Genomic DNA, 22,142 nt, shown 5'->3' with positions numbered 1-22,142 from the left:
AGAGGGCTGGCCTGGAAGAGGGGCAACCGGGACAGAATCCGGCGCCCCGACCGGGACTAGAACCCGGTGTGCCGGCGCCGCTAGGCGGAGGATTAGCCTAGTGAGCCGCGGCGCCGGCCTGTAAAAGCTTTTTTAAAAAGGATTTGGGATTATGGATGAGATTCCAGCCTTTAACAAAGAAAACCAGAGCATGATAAGTGCACCTGATCATGCACATAGGGAATCAGTACAGATTTTATTCCCTGTACTGATTCCAATGTATATTAAATAAGTGAGTTTTGCAACACATGTTTTTCACAGAAAAGCAGACTAGAAACAGAAATGACATGAAATTATGAAGCTGTAGATTGATGTATTGGTCTAAATTCTCCATTCCTCCCTCCCATTCAATTGTCAAGGGATCATCATGGGAAAAGTATTGTAAGGGATCTTCAATATGTTCACTGGAATGCATATTATAAAAGAAATTGTGCATGGATTTCCAAAAAAATGCACCAAAATAAACATAAGTTTTAACTCAATTTTACATGACTTTCAAAAATACCCTAATATTTCTCCATCATTTGATTCTGGGTTTAACCACTCAAGTTGGAATGGCCCAGGAAATGACCTAGAAATGACAGTATGTGTTTCTTGTGTCCACAAGAAAAAAAAGTTTTTATTCTTCTCCAATAACATTAATATGCTTGCATGGGCATTTTATAAAAATTCTTAGACATTATCTTGCATTAAGCATTTTCCTTACCTTTATAGTATGACATTATATTTAATACATTCATGTATAATACCAAGTATCTTAGTAAATGGTTCATATCAATTATGGAAACTCTTAAATGAGGGATTACTATGTTATTGTATGGAGACTTCAAGCTAGTACTTGAATCAGAAAATGGTGCCATTTTCATTTGCAGAGTAACTACTCCATGTGTGCATGTGCACACACACAAATACACACTAGATGACAATAATGTGTTCACATGGGTTTTATACAACCCCCCCACACTCCCCACACTTTAAAAAATATCATGCTATTTGGTTCCATACAATCAACTATGAGACAAATTCTGTGATTTCTAATAATATAAGTATCAAGAAATATAAAAATGTTTGTTATGTCATATGAGTATAGAATAATCTCCATTCATAACTGTTCTTCTAGCCAAAGTGTGACAGTAAATCCAGAGATGAAATGAAAAATTCATTTGTGGGGTTGGCAGTTTGGCAGACACGTAATACTGTCATATTGTCAGCCATGCAGCACAGTGTATTACATTTTTTTGCCTTCATACTGTTTATTTACACATATTAGCTTTCATTTCCAAAAATAGTAGCAAGTCTTATTTTTTCTATAATTGCATGATGTCAGTGTTTAAGAATCCATTAATAAACATTTCTGTTGATTGAGAATAGACCATAAGTAGATTTTCATACAGGGTATAAGTGATTATGCATCCAGACTGGGCCTAAGGAGTGTCCCTAATAAAATGGTACATGGAGTGGCCCTCAGGTTTCAGATTGCATAATATGATTTACAGGAGGGTAGAAAGCCATTGGATTCAGTGCCAGTTATGATTTGGGGGGAATAGGAAAAGGATGGAAAAATAAAACGTGGCACGAGCATTCCAGCTCTGTTTTAAGAATTAATCACAAGAGTATAGTGGATGCATCAAAGAAGCAGAGCTGCCCCATTTGAAACTTAATGGCACAAGGACACAATTGGAGCAGCACCAGCTCAGGGAGTAAAATGAGACCTGAGAGCAGGATTCATGCAGACTGGGGAATGCCGAGAGGCAGCATCTTTAGCCCTGGTGTCATCCTTTGTAGGCAGGTACCAGAAGTGGTTGACAGAGCAGGTGCAGCTGGTGGCTATGTGCAATAATGAAGGTCAGGGTGTTGGGAATTATATAGGGGAACTTTACGCAAGCTTTGAAAAAGAATCTCCAAGGACACTCAGAAATTGCTTTTGTGAATTTGTGTTATACACCAAGGTCTGTGCTAGTACAAAGGTGTGGCAAGAGCCTGTGAGATGTGTTGCTAATGAGACCTCATTTGTACAGAGCAGCTGGAGAGGCCTGAGGATACAGGTCTCTGCCTTCAAAGAGCTCCTCGTGTGTCAAGGATGATGGAATAATATACATGCTAAGATATATAATGCAAATAATATACATGAAAGATAACAAATGCAAATGCATCACGAAAGATGCTGACAACAATTGCTCTGGGGTCAAAGAGATAATTATGAAGCAAATTTTGAGGGAGGTTTCATTTTAAATGCTGGGTGCAGTGCATGTCAGACTGACAGCCTTGGAAAACCCCTGCCTGCCCTTCTCTCCCTCTGGAGTTACATAACCTGTCTGGGTTACCATTGTGCGTGGTAATGGTTTATTTTTTGTTTGTTTGGCTTAGGAAACTCAGAAAGCAAATGCTGACTAATAAAGGGTTGTTTCACTATATGAATTATTTTATGTGGCAGATATTATTTGTCATTGCTTTAATGACTAAAAAATAATAAGTGAATCCCTACAAAGAAAACCTGAATATGTTAATTTTGAAAAGTCAAATCTAAAGACTGTCATAGCTGGCCAGCCAAGAAATACTGATTGTCTGTAGCTGATATTTGGATTTTAGAGAAATATTTATATTTCAAAATTGAATTATTTTGCCTGAAATGTAAGGACTCCTGACTCCAGTAATTCACCACCTTATCTGCAAAATCCAGCAAAACTAGCTAGCCAAATTTCCGTGAGAGTGAGTATGAGATGATGGAAACCCTAATATTCTATATTTCTTCAATACCGAAGTTCCCCCAAAGGACTGAGGCCCAGCTGCATAGCCATGCTCTTTAAATTTCCTTTACTCTTATCATGGACAATATTCTTCTATTTCAATATCCTTAATTCCTGCAATTGGCATGAATGCTTTCATGCTACTTGTTAGTATTTCTTACAATGTACAACAGCATATCTACTAAGGTCTTCACTTATTTTGGCTTCTTATAGGCACCTGCAAATGCATATTTTCAATCTAGGTTTCCCTTAGTTATAAACCCAATTCTGTGCATATGCTACCATCATATCACCTCTCCCCAAGCAATTGTTACTCACCCAGATTAGCTATAGACCAATAGCAGTTGCCTTCACTTATGGCACAGAGAATGAAGTGAAAATAGATGCTAGTAACTACAACACTCTGATCCTGCAGAAAGTAGGGTTAAAAAAGGTATTTACTGAAATCTCTTTCAATCCTCCTCTGTCATTTAGATGTAAGGGTGGTAGTTAAAGGTTATCATAGGCGTCCCAAAAGGGCCGTTGAATATTCTAGGATTTAAGAAACAAACATTTTTGGTTAATCATCTTATAGAAGCCTGATTTTTTTTTCTGTCACCTAGCTGATAGCCTACAAAAAGGTTTTCTGCTGAATCATTTTATAAAAAAATGGTCATGAGGTGGCCATCTTTAGTTTAATAACCTGTCAGTCTACCTCACATAATTTTAGTGATGAAGTCTATTTTCCCCTATTTGTGTACAATGAAGGTGTTCCCCTTACTTGTCCATTGAGCTCTGTGTGTCCTGTTATCTATTAAATTGCTTTTAATCCATCTGATGATACAATGCAAATTGATGATAATTAACAATTCACCTACTTGAACCCATATGACATATGTAAATGGTTACAAATGGTCATGGTATTCCACTCTGTCCCTCTACTGTTTTCAAACTATGACAAAAAAGATCTATCATCCTTAAATGACATTTCCCGTACACTGCCTTGCTGCCCATTCAGCACCAGACATCCCCCTTGAGTCTAATTTTTCTATTCCATACAATAATATCTGTTGTTCCTGAACAAGTTGAACCCAGGTGTTCTCCAGGTAGAAACAGTCCTCTATCCTGGACAAGTTAGGCAAAAAATACTTCTTCTTAGACATAAATTGTGCTCATTTCTTTAATTTGTCAGCATTAATGTCAGGAGAGGCCTGTAGAATTTATAGAAATGGCCCCCTTGGGTTTCTGAAAGATAAAACACTCAAACATGTCAAATCTTGTTTTAGGCAGTTGCTATCTGAATACTGGTGTTGGCAGGGAGGTTTGAAGAGTAGAGGAGGTAGAAATGATTAAATGGAGTAGTCAGGAACTGTGTAAAGTAAGTGAAAACAGATGGGACTTATGGTTTAGCATGGCTCATTTTAATGTCACTGCTGGTCAATGATTTGTTTCTGTATCACATAATATTTATTATTGATAACCAGTCAGAGATTTAAGTAATTCCAAGATTCCCAGTTGGGGGAGAAAAAAAAAGCACATGTAAAAACTAATGAAATCTGAAGAAGGTCTGTATTTGAGTTAATAGAATTGTCCCAATGATAGTTTCTTGGTTTTGACATTGTACTATGGTTTGCAAGATGTTATTGCTAGGCGAAATCGCCTAAACAGTACACAGAAACTCATTGTAGTATTTAAAAAAGGAACAGAGTAAAGAGAATCGAAAATGAATCTTGACATGAATGGAAGGGGAGAGGGAGTGGATAAGGGGAGGGTTGCGGGTTGGAGGGATGTTATGGGGGGGAAGTCATTGTAATCAATATTCTGTACTTTGGAAATTTATATTCATTAAATAAAAGTTAAAAAAAATAAAAAAAATAATAAAAATAAAAAGGAACAGATAGCCCAAGGTTTTCTACTTTTAAAATAGGTTAAGATTCCCAAGAAGTTGCTTAAAGATTTATTTATTTGAAAGCCAGAATTACACAAAGAGAGGGAGAGACAGATAGAGCTCTGCATATACTGTTTTACTCCCCATTGGAACAAAAACCTCAAAGAAAGATAAAAGTGGATAGTCATTTAATGTCTGAAAACAATGAGTGGCAGAACTTGGGAAAAAATGGCCAAAAATCATACATCTTTCCTTAAAAATTTTTTCCCAGTATTTTCGATTCAACTATGTAGTGCTTGCATTACCTCGTGCCATTCCCATAAGTAGTACCAGATTTGACAATACTACTAATAAGGAGTTCATCTTCTTAATCTAAAACAGATTTTAATGTTTTAGATCTTTGCATCTTTTTTTTATTGTGACTTAGGGCATGATTTGGCAGCCTTTCTGGAATTTAGCATTTTTACCTACTGGTAGCAGAGAAGGTCTTTATTTTCACCAAGGTCTTCGTTCAGAGCACTTGCTTTGCTCTTCCAAAGGATTTGACAGAGGTGATGGGTTTGATGATTAAAGCACTTTTGAATAAAGTTTGACAACTGCCAATCTTTGCAGGATCAAAACATTTTGAAGTAAGTTGTGTATCATAGTGAATATCTCAGAAAGGTGAATCTTTTCTCATTTCTGAATTCATTAAAGTTTGTAACAAGTCAGTACTTTCTGACATATGCACTGAATTGAGATACCCCTACCTCAAAAATAAAGGATCCCACATATACAATATCACACACACACAGACACACACACAAATAATCATAAGAAATGAGAAAAATACGTTTCTTTGTATGTGAGATGCTTAACGTATTAAGATTTCTTTCTAGATTCATCATCATTTTTATTATAAGCCTCAATTGTCATTTTCAGAGACCAAAGGGAAAAGTTTCCTTTCACCTAGACAGCTCTGAAAAAATGGGGATTTTAGAGTTTTCTCTAAGTAAGGATTTCTAGTTAGTGTGATTTTACATTATTTGTTTTGCTATGATGTCATATCTTGTGCCTTCACAAATAATTCCTCAGCATATACTATGAATTTTTTGTGGCTTCAAGAATAAGGATAACATAGCACTGCCCTATCCCAGAAGAAATAAAGATATCAAACTGTTAAGGAATCAGTAGCTGAAGTTGTACTGTGGCATCTATTTGGTCACCTGAGAATTAACATTGTCCCATATAAGAATAATATTAGTATTATCTGATGCTGTTCAATTCTATGCCTTTTAAAAAACAAATGATAACTTTAATTTAAACTTCTTTAATTATCACAACAATCCTACCAGGAACTGGGATAATCACTTGAAAGGTAATATTGTTCTGTTTCAGAGAGAGTATGATTTACCATTTTCTACCTATCTGCACCAGTGCCAGAATCTTAACAAAAAAGATACTGCTATCTTGGGTACCTATACTTCAACCACTTCCCAGGCCATGGGCAATGGGAACAGGCTGATGATGGATGTCTGTGCATTAGAACAATGGGACTGCTCTTTGGCAACTCAAGCCACAGACCAAACATTCCTAATTAAGATGTTGTCATTTTACCTAGGGGAAAAGCTTTGGCCAGATTCCAGCATGCCCATAAATAAGAGAGGATGCCAGAAATACAAGAAAGAATAGTTTTGAGCAAAAGTATCCTTACATGATTAAGAACATAATTCAACCTACTACCCAAACTGATTTATGAGCCCCCTGTTCAGCACTAATATGTAATTGAGCACTTTGTGCCATGCACCTCCTGCTGGTCCAGTGTGAAACTACACTTATAAAGTCAGAAACAGCTTGATTATTCAAAGCATAATCCATTTTTTTCCCTCCACAATCAACCATTTGTTTCCATGCAGATTCCCTCAAATTTTTCATGTCTACACATTTTTCTAAATATCTCCAGCCTCCAACACACACATGTATGTGCACACTCACATTCAACACTTGAGTCCATCTTTTATTTTTGGTCAACAATAATAAATACAAATATGTTCTATTGTACTTCATTAGGAAAAAAAAAGTAAAAGCCTCTCAATGTGAAATTAAAAGTGACTCCTTTAGTTTTGTTGCAGACACTGCAGCATTCCGCCCGTCTCCCCTCTGACATATTCCCTTGTTGACTTCTTCAACTACCCACTTTTCTTTATGTCCCTGATGGACTGCAGATCAGTAGAAACATAATTTTCATTTTTCACTATTTAATAAGGCAATTCCCTCATGACCTTCAGTGATATACTTTAGGATTTTTTTCTAAAAAAAAATTCACATCATGTTTTAAAATATGCAGAGTATGGCAAGGTGATCCATGGACTCTGTATTCAGGGCAAAGAAACACTGCATCTTTTTGTTTTATGAGTGAAATCCCATAGATGCCATAACCTTAAAGACAGTTCCTACGGAAATCTGTAGTTGAAAGAAAAAAAAAAAAGGAGGGGGGCTGAATTTCTTCAAACTAGAAGTCTCAACCTTGTTCTTTTGAGATTCCATTGGAATCCAGGTCCACGGTCCTGAATCAGATGTGCTTGATGTCTTTACTTCATTCCATATGGAGGGCAGTGCAACTCCTGTATGTTATAATGCGAGTGCAATTAGAAATTCTCTCCAGGAGGAAGCCACTGCTTTTACATCAGCCAGTGCCGGGGTCTAATTACTCCTTCACTGATCAGCAGCTAGAAAGATAATCCCTGCGGGGGCTGTCTGGGTGTTTCTGATGGCAACAGTTACAGACATTGGGGCTGCTTTACAAAAGTGAGCTGAGATAATACCAGGCTGGGACAGACTCTCCAGTAGAAGCAACAGCCTTTTGGCAATGAACATGTTCAGCCCCAAGCCCCTTTTTTCCTCATCCTCTGATAGGTTGACATAATCCTCCAAATATTTTCGCAGATCTCAGAGATCCCATATGGGCCCGGGTCCCCCTTGGCTTTAGAAGGGAAAGCGGAGAAGCCGTAGGGAGTAGACATCTGTGTGTGATCCTTGGCTTGGAGTACAGAGCCCTCGGCTTCATGGCTTTCCTTTTCTTTCTCTGTAGGGGATTGAGTGAAATAGGAAGGCCTTCCTTTTTGTTAGCACCTCAATATTTTGCTTTTTAAAAATATGGTTCTTTTTATGATGCTTGGTACTTACTTCAGTTTGCCTCCTGTAAAATGATAAAATACGTTAAGTTCCTCTATTCCTTTGTTGTCTGTGCAATAACATTCCCTAGATTTCATATGGAAGTTCCTAGGCATTTATGATAGAGAAGAAAAACGTTAACAATAATGAATAAAGAGATAAATCATGGTGGCTACAGCATCTTGGCAGTTGTATTCCTTTAGCTGAAATCTGCAAGAATCCTGGAAATGAAGGGCTTGTGCAGCTATGTGCTGAGAGCTACTCTATTCCCACTGAGTTGGGAGAAGAAGTTCAGGATAAAACATGTGAGTCAGAGAAAGCCTGGAGCTGTTTTCAGAACCTTGATCTCTCTACAAGAATTGAAATCTATTTACACCTGTTTTCTAAACATCCAGGCTCCAGTGCCTGTGTTCTAGGTCAATCTGCCTAAAGATTTGTGAACATTTCCATGGTAATTCAGAATGCACTATCCACCTCTCTCTTCCAGGAACTAAGGGCAGAAACACTGGTTATTGAATGAGGAACAGAACTCAACTGTAGCCAAAGAATCTAAAGACTTCACATCTGTCTTACTCTTCTTTTCTGAACAATAACACAATACCTGAGACTGGGTAATCCACAAAGGGAAGAAGCTTATTTAGGTCATGGTTCTAGAGACCAGAAGGACAAAACATGTCACGCTGCCACATGACATGCTGGAAAAGTACAATGGCAAGTGGAAGAGCCCAAGCACATGGGGTAGACCCAGTTGATTACACTCTTGGAACAAACCCACTCCAAGGGAAAGGCATGAATCCCTCTCAACAACAGGTTCACCTCTTTAGGTTCTACCCACAACACCACCCCAAGTGCAATCAAATCTCAACCTGAGCTTTGGAGGAGGCAGATCATATCCCAACTATGGAAGCAAACTTCTTTTCTACTAGTGAAAAGATATAGTTTTATCAAACTTTGCTTTACATATTTTTTAAAGATTTATTTATTTATTTGAAAGTCAGAGTTACACAGAGAGAGGAGAGGCAGAGAGAGAAAGGTCTTCTATCTGATGGTTTCACTCCCCAGATGGCTGCAACAGTCGGAGCTGTGCTGATCTGAAGCCAGCAGCCAGGAGCTTCCTCCAGGTCTCCCACGTGGGTGCAGAAGCCCAAGGACTTGGGCCATCTTCTACTGCTTTCCCAGGCCATGACAGAGAGCTGGATCAGAAGTGGAGTGGCCAGGTCTTGAACCAGCACCCACATGGGATGCCAGTGTTTCAGGCCAGGGCGTTAACCCGCTGCGCCACAGTGCTGGCCCCATTTTATATATTTTTCAAACAAATGATTAAGAATGTTTTACTCCTATAGTTTTGATCTAACATTAAAATTAACTGCAATAGGGGAATTGATCGTCTTACCATTTGATTATAGTTTAAAACCCTTGCCCGTATTCCCACTTAATAGGGTCTTTTTACTTTTAAGACCTTGAGTGTAATGTAAATTAAAAATGTTATCTCAAAAAACTAAAAAAAAAAAGGAAGAAAGAGAGGGGAAATTTCATAATATTCTTAGAATTGTTATCTATGAATTATTTTGAATCTGTTCTGTTTTTATTAATATCACATTAACATGTAAAAATGAAGTATCAGGTGGTAAAAATAAACAATGTAATAGTTTTTTAAAAGATGTATAGAAAGAACATAAGAGGTATGTTCTTACTGGAAAATGGTTAAATATGTACCAAATAAGTGGAAGATGAAGCTTTGGAGCAAGCAATGAACAGGCATAAGAAGGTTTTCTCAAAGCTTTTCAAGGATGGATTGGATCCTATATATTTCCCATTAGACAGTCATTACCTAGTTCATACTTTATTATTATCATTAAGCATCTTTGGACTCATGACTGGGGATACACTGAAAAATGCATTTTTTAAGAGTTGTGAGGAAAGCAGCCATTCAAAAACTTATATGAACACAAATGAATCCCATATGATGACTTTTCAAAGGGAGGAAAATTCATCTCTCAGGTGGTATTTTGTGATTTTTCTAGGCTATGAAATTCTCACAGGGATTTATGAGATGTTTGTTGGCCAATCCCTGTCCATCTGCCTGCAATGAAACAAAGTACATTAAAATCAATAGTTAGCAGAGGTTGAGATGGCTTCGGCAGAGTAAATACTCTACCAGTAAAAGAAGCCGGTCTAAACCTCACTGAACCTTTTGTTCTCAAACAGCTTGCTAACTAAGCTGTCCAAATATCTGCAGGGGCAGGAGCACAGAGCAAATCAACTAAGAAGCTTTTCATGGAGAAGAAAACAAGTACAATATTTTTTTTTTTTTTTTTTGACAGGCAGAGTTAGAGAGAGAGAGACAGAGAGAAAGGTTTTCCTTTTTCCGTTGGTTCACTCCCCAAATGGCTACTGCAGCCGGTGTGCCACGCGGATCCGAAGCTAGAGGCCAGGCGCTTCCTCCTGGTCTCCCATGCCGGTGCAGGGCCCAAGCACTTGGGCCATCCTCCACTGCACTCCCGGGCCACAGCAGAGAGCTGGCCTGGAAGAGGGGCAACCGGGACAGAATCTGGTGCCCCAACCGGGACTAGAACCTGGTGTGCCAACGCTGCAGGCAGAGGATTATTGGCCATGGCTCCGGCCAATAATTGTCTTCTTAAAACACAGGCTGAGTGCATTCTTTTGTCTTTGAGGCTGGAGCGACAGAAAGGGAGAAGCAGAGGGAGAGACCCTGGTCTGCTGGCTCTCTTCTCAAATGTCTATGCCTGCAGCGGTATAAAAGCAGGAGTCTGGAACTCACTCCATGTCTGTCTCTCAGATGGCTTACAGGAACCCGATTATTTGAACCATCACTTGTGTTTCCCAAAGTCTGCTTTAACAGGAAACTGGAGTCAGGAGACAGAGCCATGTTCTGTTATGATGGACACAGGTGTCTGACCAAGTGTCTTGTCTGCTAATTAACCATCTGCCCTGAGTATATCTTAAAGCACATATTAAAAGTAGCTGCTTCTAACTGGCACATGAAGAGGCAAATGAGTTAATTAGAAAGGGAAGAGAGGTATTTTTTTTTTTTTAATTTTGCTACTGAATTACTTATTCACTATTCCTAAATGACAAATTCAAGACTATTCAAAGGTATTGTGTATAAAATCCTTAATTTGGAATAAATTATGTAATTTAACTTGATAAAGTTACAAAGCTAAACAATATAATTGGTACTGAAAAGTTGACTAAATATGTTATTTGTATGGGCATGTTTGGTAAATGAACAGAATCTATTTTGGGCAAGAATATCAACCTGTTAGTCTGTACTCCTAACTGAGTTAGGGAACACAGAACATCTGGAGGCATGGTTATTCTGAGTCCTTTAAAAAGGTACAAAAAATTGTAGTTTAAAAGACCACTGAGCAGAAAGAATTGGGGGATAGCAATAACTGGTTTTCTTATCATTTCAGGGCTATATGATTATCAGTAGCCCTTTTTGTAATCATTATGGGGTTTATATGTTGAGAATATAACAGGGTATAATTTAAAATTTAGATAAACTCTGAAATAAGACTGCTAAAAATGAAAATCTCAAAATAATCCATTAAAAATTCTATTATTTTAATACATGTTATATTCTAATTATATGTAAATTATCTAATAGATGTTATACATAATTGTATACCAATATTTTTAAAATAAAATAAGTCAGCAAATGAAAGCAATGTTTAAAACATTTTATAATGATTGTATAAATACTAAAAAATGGTTATTTTACATACATGTTTGCTGTACTACATTACTTTTCATATATTTTCTATGATCTTTTCCAAAGATTCATATTGTATAATAAACCTAATTCTAAAACATTCAACTGCTCAATCTTTATATGCCTTAATATTTTGTGTTTTTGAATTAGGAACATATTTTTTCCATTTCTGAAGTAACTAGTAAAATTAGGTAACTTTCCAGTGAATGGAGAAAATTCTAAACCTTATCAGTATTTGTATTGTTATGTTTAATATGTCAGGTAAAATATTTTCACAATTGCCACCTCACAGTCTGTATTCATATGAGTAAACATTTTAATAAAATATATTTAGAGATACAGCTTTATAGAATACTATTTTCAAATCAGATATTCCAATTTATAACTTATATTTCATCAAATTATGTTTCTAAGTAACAGGATATTTCAATGAAATATGAATATCTTTGAAAAGTGTGCCTCTGGGTTGAGATTGTCCAGAGTCTTCGCAGAATACTGGTACCACATCTTGTATATTTTAAGTGCTCTCTTAATTTTTTTAGCTACTCAAATTGTCATTGACTTCTTTTTTTTATTTTATTTTTTTGACAGGCAGAGTGGACAGTGAGAGAGAGAGACAGAGAGAAAGGTCTTCCTTTGCCGTTGGTTCACCCTCCAATGGCAGCACGGCCGGCGCGCTGTGGCCGGCGCACCGCGCCTATCCGATGGCAGGAGCCAGGTGCTTCTCCTGGTCTCCAATGGGGTGCAGGGCCCAAGCACTTGGGCCATCCTCCACTGCCTTCCCAGGCCATAGCAGAGAGCTGGCCTGTAAGAGGGGCAACCAGGACAGAATCCTGCGCCCCGACCAAGACTAGAACCCCATGTGCCAGCGCTGCTAGGTGGAGGATTAGCCCAGTGAGCCACAGCGCCAGCCTTATATTCATAGATTTTAATAGGTGCAACTTCTATTTAGATTGCAAGATTCTGTGTTTCCTGGTCTCAATTATGAGGTATGTTTAAATGAAGTTTATGTAAAGTTTATTAATGTAATAAAAATGTTTTACCACAATGCTGTAATCTACCCTAACTTTATTTGTATTACTAACACAAAAGCATATAAATACGTCTTCAATATTAAAATCTTTCATTGAATTAACAATGGAAGTAATGCTAAGAGATATTTTACCTTCAACAGGGGGACCATTCCAAAGCTTTATGTAACAAATTGAAGGAAAATTATGCACCCATTTATTGGCATTAACATCACTGATTTTCTCTTGGATTTATCTGATGCTAATGATATTAAATTGGCATAATTCACTGTTTTCCAAACCTTTTGCTAATGGAGCCAACACTTTAACAACTAAAATTGCACTGAAGGAATTGAAAAATGAGAGAAATAAACAGAAAAGAATAATCATTTGATCAAGATGAAAAATCAAGGTTTACAGAATGTTTTTTAAATTACCTTTATAGCAGCACAAATTAAGTTTGAACATTTTTTTATGTAGCTATTCCTCTCTGATTTGTATCTTCTAATTTTCATGAGGTCAGTAATTTTTTAAGGATTTATTTTATTTGAAAGAGGGAAAAAGAGTATGAGAGAATTTAACATCCACTGGTTCACTCCCCAAATGATCGCAGGGGCTGGGCTAGGCCAAAGCCAGGAGTTTTTTCTGGGCCTCCCACAAGGGTGCAGGGCCCAAGCACTTGGGGTGTCCTCCACTGCTTTGCCAAGTCCATTAATTGGCAGAGAACTGGATCACAAGTAGAGGAGCCAGCACTCAAACTGGTACCTAAATGGGTTAACCTGTTATGCCACAATGCTGACCCCTCCTCCCAGTAATTTCACTACATCCTCTGTGGTAGACAATATGTATAGGTTCAGATTTTGTGCAATTTACACATTCACAAAAACTTTACTGTGAAATGAAATGTAGCACCTCGATTTTCATTGAATACTATATTTTTAAAAAGCATTGCCATTAAAACGGGTTATGGAAATTTTTAAAAATTAATATGCAATCATATGAATACAGCTTTACATGTTATTAATGATGAAACAATTATCAAGAACAATCTGCCCAGGGCCAATGTTGCGGTACAGTGGGTTAAGCTGCTGCCTGCAAGGCTGGCATCCAATCTGAATCCTGGCTGCCCCCCTTCCAATCTTGCTCCCTGCTAATGCAGCTGAGAATGCAGCAGATAGTGGCCTGAATGCTTGGATAGAGATCCAGGCTCCTGGCTTCAGCCTTGACTATCGAGACCATTTGGAGTGTGAACCAGTGGACAAAATATCTCTTCTTTGCCTTTCAAATAAATAAATCTTATGAAAAACACATTCTGACAATTATTTTATGAACTATAGCAAAACTGTTTATACTTTCCCAAAATATGTATTTTAAAACTATTTTTATGATTTCCTGATTTCCACCCAAACTGTTGGCCTGCTTGCAACGTATGGTCAGGATGCACACACATGGTGTAGGGCAAAGCTGGCCATTCAACCAGATTTCCAGCAAGGCAAGAGGATCACAAACTTATCCAATCATCATCACTCACCTGAAGGAGTTAGATACTGGAAGATATGAGGATGTAGGGGCTAGAGCTGCAGTGTGGTGGGTAAAGCCACCACCTGCAGTGCCAGCTTCCCATACAGGTGCTGGTTCATGTCCTGGCTGCTCTACTTTCTATTTAGTTCCCTGCTAATGTGCCTGAGAAAGCAGCAGCAGATGACCCAAGTGCTTGAGCCCCTGTACCCACAAGGGAGATCAGGAAGAAGCTCCTGACTCCTGATTTTGACCTGGCACAGCCCCAACCATTGCAATCATCTGGGGAGTAAACAAGTAGATAAAAGATCTCTCTCTGTTAACACTTTTCAAATGAATAAATCAGTCTTGAAAAAAAAAAAAGAGATGAGGATATAAGGAGCTAGATGGGCTAATAGGCAGGTAGGTCAGTTAATTGCACTCGGTTTTAACTACCAAAGCTATACAGGACTGTAATCCCTACCCTTGGAGCCCCCAACCCGACTACTATGATAGGAGTTTCCCACTTTCTTTCTTTCTTTCTTTCTTTCTTTCTTTCTTTCTTTCTTTCTTTCTTTCTTTCTTTCTTTCTTTCTTTCTTTCTTTCTTTCTTTTTTTTTGACAGGCAGAGTGGACAATGAGAGAGAGAGACAGAGAGAAAGGTCTTCCTTTGCCGTTGGTTCACCCTCCAATGGCCGCCGCGGCCGGCGCGCTGTGGCCGGCGCACCGCGCTGATCCGATGGCAGGAGCCAGGAGCCAGGTGCTTTTCCTGGTCTCCCACAGAGTGCAGGGCCCAAGTCTAGCTTTGCTCTCTGTTCCCGTCTGCATGGAAATTCTTCTTCAATGTGACACAAGAACATAGATTGCTCTCATCCTCATCCTCCCGCAACAATATGACTAGTCACTTGTTTCCAAGGGCACTTAAGGAGATGTTACTTCACAGAATGCCCATGTATGTGCCAGAAAAGCATCAGGGAAAACAAATACAAGTTATCACTGTTCATGGGTCATATTGTACCAAGTGTTGAGATAGGATATTTATGTCCTGCACTTGGATTTCACACAACACTAGATGACAAGTGCAAACTGGGTATCTACCAAACTCACGGCTGATTAAAGTTCAACTATTAATGAGAATAAATCATTTTAAAATGAAAATATCAGGAGCTTCTGCTAATCTGGACTGAAGTCTAGTGCAATATCTAAATCTGATGAGTCCCAGGAAAACAGATGTATCTGTCCTGCATTTCTATAAATCCTACCTATCAAGGCTCAATAGCCTTAGATCCAAACTCAGGATGGACATCACTGTAATATCATCGCTATTTAATTCTTGTAAGCTCCTTAAACTTAATGTACATACAGATGTGGTATTTTTACTGCAAAGAAACCAACAACAACAAAAAAAAAACCACTGAGCAAATATATGTACAAAGAAAAATAAAAGAGCTGGGAGAACCAATTATGAAGAAGCTAATGAACACACAGAGAATGCACTACTGTAAAAGTTGTTATTGATTTAAATATACTCTGATATCCTTGGATATTTTGAAACAACCTATAAGTACTGATTTGTTTAATGTATGTGAACATTTATTTAGGTACTTATGAATTCACCTATGCCAGAAATATGTAATAAGCAAGATGGATTCATATCAGCCATTCATGGTAGAGCGAATTTGTATAATATGACTGTGTGGCTCCTAAAATCTCATATCAACTGATCAATAAGATTGTGATTAAATGAGAGAAAATATAACAAGATGAAAAATTTATATTATATATGAGATAATAGATATGCCAATTACCTTGATCTTGTGGTTACTGTTATAAACAGGTATTGAAATATCACACTGTACTCCAACTAGAAGTAAAATTATATTTTAAAACTTGCATTATAAACTCCTATATACTAAATTCTGTATACTAGACAATAATAGTTTAATAAAAATAAAATACCCATTTTTAACTTTGGCTCTATTGCTAGTCAGAAGCATAGTGTAATTTATATATCCATTGAAAAGTTTGTAATTTGACAATTGATTATTTAAATTTTTCAAATAACTTGCTTGATAAATCTTGGAAATCATTATATTCAAATATTTTGGACATATTACTAAAATTGTTTTATTTTCCTATTGAATAAGTAACACCTGGTTCTTATGGTCTCCCCTACTTGCTCAGAGATTTGCTTGAATATTGGTCTAATATACAAACACATATACACACTTCACACATATCTCACATGTACATAAAATACATAATTGTTGTAAACTAACATTGCATAGTAAATTCTTTTTTTAAACTTTTATTTAATGAATATAAATTTCCAAAATACAGCTTATGGATTACATTGGCTTCCCCATCTCCCCAATGACTTCCCTCCCACCCGCAACCCTCCCCTTTCCTGCTCTCTCTCCCCTTCCATTCTTATCAAGATTCATTTCTCTTCCCTCTCTTATTCCCACCCTTATATTTAACAGCGATCACTTTTCAGTTAAGTTTCAACACTTAAGAATAACTGTGGGCCCACGCCGCGGCTCACTAGGCTAATCCTCCGCCTTGTAGCGCCGGCACTCTGGGTTCTAGTCCCGGTAGGGGCGCCGGATTCTGTCCCGGTTGCCCCTCTTCCAGGCCAGCTCTCTGCTATGGCCAGGGAGTGCAGTGGAGGATGGCCCAAGTGCTTGGGCCCTGCACCCCATGGGAAACCAGGAGAAGCACCTGGCTCCTGCTATCGGATCAGCGCGGTGCTCTGGCTGCAGCGTGCCAGCCACGGCGGCCATTGGAGGGTGAACCAACGGCAAAGGAAGACTTTTCTCTCTGTCTCTCTCTCTCTCACTGTCCACTCTGCCTGTCAAAAAAATAAAAAAAAAAGAATAACTGTGTATTGATTACAGAATTCAACCAAAAGTATTAAGTAGAACAAACAAAAAAAAAATACTAAGAGGGATAACGTATTAAGTTGTTCATCAACAGTCAGGGCTATGCTGATCAAGTCACCGTTTCTCATAGTGTCCATTTCACTTCAACAGGTTTCCTTTTTGGTGTTCAGTCAGTTGTCACCGATCAGGGAGAACATAAGATATTTGTCCCTTTGGGACTGGCTTATTTCACTCAGCATGATGTGTTCCAGATTCCTCCATTTTGTTGCAAATGACTGGATTTCATTGTTTTTTATTGCGGTATAGTAAATTCTAAAAGATTTATCTAAAGGTGTCTGCTTCAGGTGTCTGTCATTTGTGCAGGTTTTAATTTCTGTTGGACTAGCATGTAATCAGGACAGCATAGAAATGAGTTTAAATGATACCTCATGACTGACTTGAGATTTATTTAGCAGCTTTTATGACCTGAAGGCATATGATTCTTTCTATATTTCAATTTCTCAAAACTCCCATCATTTCCTTGGGAAATAGTAAGGATTCTTGAAGTACCAAAAGTGTTTTGTTCTTAATGTAAGTGTCAGTGATGAGAGGAACCAGACGACAAAAAACTCACTTATGTGTGTTTTTCAGTATGTTTACAGTATTTAAATATAGTACTTAAATAATAAATAAATGATAATAAAAAGGAAAAGGTTTTCAACCAGACATGTTTTTCCTCAAAACCCCTTTGAGGAGAACTGATTTTTCTCACTGTGAGGAAGCCACTGTTACTCTGCTACCTATTTGACAATGTGTTCCACTTCACATCTGTGGAGACACACGACTAGGTAGAACACTCTCCATCCTTAATAGCCTGCCTTTCACTTTAATAGTTTTTGAGCATCACATTCATTCCAAGCACACAAATCAATTTTTTTTCCTCTAAACAAGAGGGGTTTTCTCTTAGGCCACCTTCTTCGTGCCCTGCATAATATCCTTTCAAAAAAGTGACCTGCTAATTATGAGTGATTGCTTTTCCTATCCCTGGACAACTGAGTAATAATTTCAACTAGCTATTCATAGTCAGGGATCATCAAGTGGTTGCACTCCAGCTATTTCTCACTGGGCTGAAGCGCTGCTGTTTAGCCTGAACATGGCATTGCATCCTATCTGTTCTGTTCAGTCCAAATAAGGAGACCTTATTTGCTAAACCATTTTAATTCATTCTGCACAATTTAATTATGCTTCAGTGAAAATCCACCTGTGACCTTGGGTTTTGTAATGAAATCCACTCCCTAGTCACTGCTACAAGAGAAGAGTCTGTTTAGTAAAGATAGTGGAAAGTAAACATCTTAAATATTGCTCCAAACTGGGGGAGTCATACTCTTTTGGGCTTGTTCTCTCTTAGATTGTTTGCAGACATTTGGCTGTTTCCTGGGAGAAGTACTTTGCCTGCAAGATTGAAATAAGATTTAAAATGACTCAGCAGAAGTTTTCATGAGAAATCAGGTAAACATGGCTTTCTCCCTCCTGTACTCTGAGCTAAAGGATACTTTGTAAAATAACGTCCTTTATTTCTCTCTATGAAAACTAACATGAAAGCACATGACTTGCAATTAAATGCTGCTTTTGTATGAATCTAGGCCATTTGATACACAGCTATTAACTGGAGCTGTTGGGTCTGGGAGAACCCAACTTCCCATTTGGCAGTTTATAATTAATCAACGTACAGGATACTGATGAGAGAGAGTTACTGGGAAACTTTGAATTAGAGCATGCATGTACTTTAAGAGAACGTCTTTGAATCTGCCACTGTGCGAGGTGTTACACCTTCTTTTATGTACTCTGGGCAAAACCTTGTCTGCCATAGACCTTATCAGTTTCCTTCAAGGCAATGTGTGCATATGTATTAGGATGCTGGTGACGCATCACCTCTTGGTTTACATATCATTTACCGCACTGGCCATGGAACACTCTCATTTTAAAAATAAAATAACTGATTTTACTAATTTTTAAGTTGTACATGTTTCTTGCTACCTTTATCTTACCACTACTAATAGCTACATGGAAGTTAGGGTGCAGTTTTCTTAGTGTTAGGAGACAAACTTGGTCATTGCCAAAGTTGGCATGGTGGCATAGCAGGTTAAGCCATTGTTTGTGACATGGGCATCCTGTATCTGAGCCTTGGTTCAAGTCTCAGCTACTGAACTTTATGATTAATGTTAATACATCTGGCAAAGCAATGAAAGATGGCCCAAATGCTTTGGCCCAGCAACCCATGTGGGAGACCCAGATGCAGTTGCATGCCCCTGGCCCTGGGCAGTCCCAGCCACTGAGGCCATTTGAGGAGTGAAAGAGCAGATGGAAGATTGATTTTTCTTTCTCCCTATCAAATAAATTAATAAATATTTATAAAAATTTCTAAAAGTCTGCCTATCAAATCAATAAATAATTTACAAAAACTTAGTCACAGCAGTTCATATGGTTCTTCTAAATCCAATAGAATATAAAGGAACATTTTCAAATATATAGTTAATGATTTGTTTGAAAGGCATAGTGTGAGAGAGAAACAGAAAGATCTTCCATTCCCTAGCTCACTTCTCAAATGTCCACAACAGTCAGAATTCTGCTACCCCAAAGCCAGGAGCCCAAAACTCCATCTGGATCTCTAGTGTGGGCTTGAGTGATCCAATTAATTGAGCCATCACCAACTGCCTTCCAAGGGTACCTTAGCAGGACGCTGAATTGATGGTGGAGCAGCTGGGACCTGAACCACTCTGATAAAGATGCTGGTATTGTAAACTGAGACTTTAACCAGTGTTCTACAACACCTGCTTCAAGGAATTTTTAAAGAAATGTATTTTTAAAAATAAAGGTAATGGCCGGCGCCGTGGCTCAAGCCTTGCGGCACAGGCACACTGGGTTCTAGTCCCAGTTGGGGCGCCGGATTCTGTCCCGGTTGCCCCTCTTCCAGGCCAGCTCTCTGCTGTGGCCCGGGAAGGCAGTAGAGGATGGCCCAAGTGCTTGGGCCCTGCACCTCATGGGAGACCAGGAGAAGCACCTGGCTCCTGCCTTCAGATCAGCGGGGTGCGCCAGCCGCAGAGCGCCCGCCGCAGCGGCCATTGGAGGGTGAACCAATGGCAAAGGAAGACCTTTCTCTTTGTCTCTCTCTCTCACTGTCCACTCTGCCTGTCAAAAAAGAAAAAATAATAAAAATAAAAAATGAAAATAAAGGTAACAAGGCACAGGACTGTAGTTGAAAAGATTTTGCTTTTTAGCAACGCATAAAACAAGAGTATTTTGAAATTGATAGCAAATGCCATCAAATATGTGATTCTAACTCCATTATTTCCTCTCTGCTAGGTGATTCACCTGCTGCCTAGCATCAATACTACTGCTTTTGCGTCCCCATTGGCATTTTCCAATTACTGCAGTTGCATTTCCTCCATTTCCTGATCACATATAGCATTAACTGCACTACAGTTCCAGACTTTGTTTGTTGTAGCATTCTGTGACTTGCTGTCTTGGCATGATTGTTATTTCAATAATCATGGAATGTAAGAGAATAAAGTCTTATGGAGTCACTTTCGTGTAACTGGTTAATTTACAGGCAAAAAAAAAAAAAAAAAAAGAAATTGAAGCCAATGGGGTTTAAGTGTTAGAGACAGATCTAAGACTATGTGACCAACTATGACCAGGCCTCAAAAAGTTTCCAGAAAATGGAATTAAAGGATAATGTAGATTTTCCATGAGGTTTTTGAAGCACTATCATATTGTAAACCAATGTCATCCCTACATCAGACACAGTTCCTGCCTGTAAGAGTGTACAGGTCAGGCACCTGATAATATATTCCCATTTTCTTGAAGCGTATCCTGTCAAATATACTAAATCGTCATCTTCTGGCTTTGAAGGAGGATTAGTTTTATCTTCCATCTATTGTGATTGGCCCCATATTTAGCTCTGTTCTCAGTCTGTATTGAATACATGTTCAGTTAAATTGAAATATCAAGGAAGTTAAAATGTCTTTAAAGTCATTGGCATGTCAATAGTTTCAAATGACAAACTTTAGGCAAATATTTCAAACCTGAGAGTCCTTTCAGTTCCTGTACTTTTCTTTCTCTATCCAAAATATTGACAATAGCCAAAATATAGACTCAACTAAGGTGCTGATCATCAGAAAAATAAAGAAAATATGGAATCTGTACACAATGGAATATTATTCAGCTATTGAAAATAATGAAATTCTATATTTGCAGCAAAATGGATGCAACTGAAGGACTGAATAAGATGGACTCAGAAAGACAAATATTCCTTGTTCTCCTTTAAAAATGGGAGCAAAAATTACAAAAAGGGCAAAAAAAAGTGCCTGTGTGTATCAGTATTGCTACAGTTTTCAAATAGGTAAAAATGTTGTACTACTATGGTTTTTAATGACCTGTGATTACTTTGATATTTATTGTATATGAGTGAAATGGCATTTTCCATTCAATTATTATTTATAGCCCTTGCCTGTATTTCTACTAAACAAGTGTCTTTTTGCTTTTTACTTGTTGAATTTTTGTTCACTGAAGCATTAAGTCCTTGACTGCAATGTAAATTAGACACATGTTATCTCACAAGTGAAGGAAAGAAGGGAGAGAGGAGGGAGAAAGGGAATCTCATTACCTTACAATGAAATATATAATAACTAAATGGAACCCGTTAGAAACTTTAAAATTTTTTAAAAATGAACTGCAGAACCAAGGAACACAACCAATGAGCTCTCAAATTCCACCCTGAATTAAAACACCAAATCTCTCTGTAGATGTTCATATATTCTCCTGATAAGAAAATTACAACATTGTAACTGATTCAAACTTTCCAATCTAATGTGTATCTTTTTGTTTACATAAAATGGTAAGCTTGCTTTTGAAGGATCGATTAAAACATGGGAGAGGACTAATTTTAAGAGTGATAAACAAAATAAACTATGGGGCGGGGGGGACATTAATGTCCTTTTTAAAAACTACACTCTCCTTAGAAAGAATATTTGAAGAGAAATAGGATTTTCAAACCAAGGTACTGAGAAAGACAAGAAAAGTTAATGCCTTCTCCCTCACCCAATCACAATTTAAGATTTATTCTGTGTTAAGCCTTCACTGGTGTTTTGAATTCAACTCCCTTATGAGTAGAAACAAAGGGACTGTATTCAATAACTTAAAAAACTAAAATTTGGCACTAAGGAAAGATAC

The 22,142-nt window shown here is 37.9% G+C and overlaps 1 pseudogene; it reads right to left on the bottom strand.

Moving 5' to 3' along the window:
* LOC149120132 (SOSS complex subunit B2 pseudogene) overlaps positions 1-22,142 on the bottom strand; it is a 141,059-nt pseudogene that overhangs the window by 48,923 nt on the left and 69,994 nt on the right.

Source organism: Oryctolagus cuniculus, chromosome 20 (genome assembly GCF_051225735.1).
Source record: "Oryctolagus cuniculus isolate XC-2025 breed Fujian yellow rabbit chromosome 20, ASM5122573v1, whole genome shotgun sequence".
Classification (NCBI taxonomy): Eukaryota; Metazoa; Chordata; class Mammalia; order Lagomorpha; family Leporidae; genus Oryctolagus; species Oryctolagus cuniculus.
The sequence above is the reverse complement of the archived record's forward strand: the minus strand, read 5'-3'. Positions and strand labels throughout refer to the sequence as shown.